Source organism: Echinops telfairi, unplaced genomic scaffold, assembly GCF_000313985.2.
Source record: "Echinops telfairi isolate 266 unplaced genomic scaffold, ASM31398v2 ScPeMD7_44;HRSCAF=162, whole genome shotgun sequence".
Taxonomy (NCBI): domain Eukaryota; kingdom Metazoa; phylum Chordata; class Mammalia; order Afrosoricida; family Tenrecidae; genus Echinops; species Echinops telfairi.
Window position 1 is genome coordinate 4,508,276 of NW_022103942.1, and position 3,637 is coordinate 4,511,912.

Here is a 3,637-nt window from a genome sequence, read left to right on the forward strand (position 1 = left end):
TTCTGCAAATACTGCTTTCTTAATTTACTGGGATGGAAACACCATGACATAGTTGATGAATAGCTACTTCCAGTAAATAGGGATCAAGTAACCTGGAAGATCTTTTTTTTCTATAATGATGTAATCTGTTTCCACAGAGAAACTCTTATGGAGAGATGAGCACCTGACAGCATCCTATCCTGTGTCCTATATATCATTCTTCCACATTTGTCATTCTCATCTAACTTATAAGAATGTGAGTTCCTTGAAAGTAGAGGCCATGCTGTGGAGTACTTTTGTATCCTTCTTCCTTAACTAGTGACCCAGTGCTAGATATGCGAAGTAATATTCTGAAAATATTGAGATTGCAAATGCTAGAAATGTTGTATCAGCAACTGAATGAAAATCACTCCAAATTTTAGTAACTGGAAACAACTACCATTACTTTAACTCCTGCTTCTGTATGTTGGCAATTTGGGCTAGGCTAGGCTGGGAAGTTCTTTTGTCTTTGCTTATATAAATAATGAGTATACATTCATTTGTCTGTCTGTTTGCCATATTGTAGTGCCTTGTATGTTGCTATGGTGCTGAGAACAATGTCACTGTTATTTCAAATACCAGCAGGGTCACCCAGAGGGAAGAGGCTTCAGCAGAGCTTTCAGACTAAGAAGAGACTACCAAGGAAAGGAATAGACTGGTCACTCCTAAAAATTAGCCACTGAAAACCTAATGGATAACAGCAGAATGTTGTTAGATATTGAAACCCTCAGGAATAACAGTGGATCATGGCCAGATATAGTGCCTAGAGATGAGGTTCTCAGGCTGGAAGACACTCAAACTATGACTAAGGAAGAGTTCCCTTCTAAAATTAGATTCAACCATAGAGATGCAGATGTATTAAAGCTTTGGGGACCTTCATTTGCTGATGCACCATGAGTCAAAATGAGATGAAACAACTGAAAACATCTATTAATTGTAACTTACAATGCACAAAATATGAGTCTAAGAAAATTGAAATGAAATGAGAAGAACTGCATAAAGATCATTATTCTAGGCATTAGTGAGCTAAAGTATTGGACATTGTGAGTCAGGAAGTCATATGGTTTACTATGCCAGGGATGACAACTCACAGAACTTACAGAGGAATGGCAATAGATTTGTTATCACAAAACAATTCAGGATCTATCTTGAAGTTCAATGCTGTTTGTGATAGGATAAGGAAACCCAGTCAGCACAACTATCATTCAAATTAATTCACCACCCACTAAAGCTAGTGAAGAAGAACTTGAAGAATTTTAGCTTTAGTCTAAAATTGATAAAAATATGTGATCAGGATACATTGATAATTATTGGTGATTGGAAGCAAAAGATGGACACAAAGAGGAAGGAACTATAATTAAAAAGTATATAGCCTTGGCGATAGAAATGAAACTGGAGATTGAATGACACGATGTTGCAAGACCAACAACTTCATAACAAATTTCTCTTTAAAAAAAACAAAAATGACTGCTATAAATATGGACTTCTCCAGATAGAATAACAGATACCAAATTTACTACATTTGTGGGACAAGACAATGAAGAAGCTCAGTATCATCTACCAAAATGAGGCCAGAGGGTAACTGAGGAACAGAGTATCAATTGCTATCATGCAAGTTGAAGAAAATTGAAACAAGTACACCAAAGCCGAAATATGAGTATATCCCACCTGAATTATGAGAACATCTGAAGAATAGATTTGATTCATTGAACACCAATAACAGAAAACCTGATGGTCTGTGGGATGATGTCAAGAACATCACACACAAAGAAAGCAAAAGGTCACTCAAAAGACAGGAAAGAAAGAAAAGATCAAAATGAATGTTAAAAAGAGACCCTGAAAAAGGCACTTGATTTTAGAATGGAAGAAATAGTAAAGTAAAAGAGGTGTACAGAGAAGTTCAAAGGAAGCTCTATTAGTCTGAGTAGACTAGGGAAACAAATTCATAGACAGTCATATATGTATAGGGAAGCGCCTTATATAAAGAGTAATTGTATATTAAGAAAACATCCCAGCGCAGCCCAGATCAAGTCCATATATCCAATATTAGCCCATATGTCCAGTAACAGTCTGTAAATTCCTCTACAGAGTCACACAGAATGTGCAATGGCAATGAGTGCAGGAAGATCACAAGACAGTGGATGGAAAATACTGTGGATCCAGTGGTAGTGGAAGCATCTTAGTGCTGGTATGGACCTCCACTTTGCTCCTCCAACTCCAAGGCTCTGACTGGCATCAGCATAGCTCCTTGTTGCTTGTCAACAAGAATGTCTCACAGGGTGTGAGCCTGTATCTTGCCTCCAGTAAGCTATTTATCACCCTTTATGCCTCCCAAATGAGGTCATCAAGCTTTGACCTGATGTACAGGCTAGACTCCACTCCTTAGAAGATTATGTAACTGCCATAGATCACCCCTTGTCAACTGGACACTCTTACACAACTCTTTAGCCATATATAATTTTTTAACCAAATAATAAAATCATATCTATGTCTAACAGGATGAAACTAAAATGCATGCAACTCAGTATGTGTCAAAGCTTTATTTAAACATAATATTCTATAAGTGAACAACACAATAATATTCTATGCCTAATAATTGCAGCTAAGTGAACACCTACACCATAATCATATAAACATATTCCCCAAGCCAGCCACCTCATACCTTTATCCGCCCCATTTTGGGTATTCAATTTCTATATTGCCCACTTATATCAACCCAATGCTCTGAGAAGATAATCATATTATTTCATGTGAATAATCTTTGTTCCCATTAGAACCTTGTGAGTCTGCATCCATAAGCAAGGTCAAATCCGGACAGGCCATCCATAAAGTCAGCAGCAATATGCACTTCATCTGGATGGGTTCTGATCAACTCAATGTGGAATGCCTCACTTAGCCTCACCAGGGTGCCCATTGGTTGCCTTTCTTTAGACCATGGCCCCTTAACAAATTTTCAACAACTCCAGCCTCCCTGGGCTAGGTCATGCTGTAGGCTCAGGTACCACACAATTCTGTAAACTTCAGACCAGCAAACCCACTCTCATTTTCTCCTTTAGTTCCTGTAAACCAGGTCCATGGGTGTCAGTGGCCAGACTCAACCGGCCTCTTTATCGCTGCATTTCTTCCACTTTCACTAAGAAAGAGGATCCAGGTGTTCACCTAGCAAGCATTTCAGGCTACCACAGGCTCCCTTAACGTTCAGTCCTAGAAAGCAGTTTTCTTCATGGTTCCAAATTGTTTTCCAGCTTATAACAAAAGCTGGAGATACCAAAATTCAAAAGTCCGGAGTTGCATGTTTTCTGCAATCTGTCAATAGCCTTGAGACAAGTCTCTCCACCTTTGAATGTACCAAACACTGAGGACACTGGGTGGGGCTTATCTTTTCAGAACCTTTTGTGCAGGCATGTCCTAAACCCATTTAAAGATTCACATTTTAATGGCTCAAGGCAAGTGGGCTTACAAACTCTGTATTTTCATACTTCCCTATAATTAATTCCTATCAATCATTATATGAACAATAATAAGCAGAAGAAATCAGCATAAACAAAGTAGAATCAGATCCTAAACTCAATTCTTAAAACAGTCTTCAATCCTTATATAACTTATTTTAATCCTTATC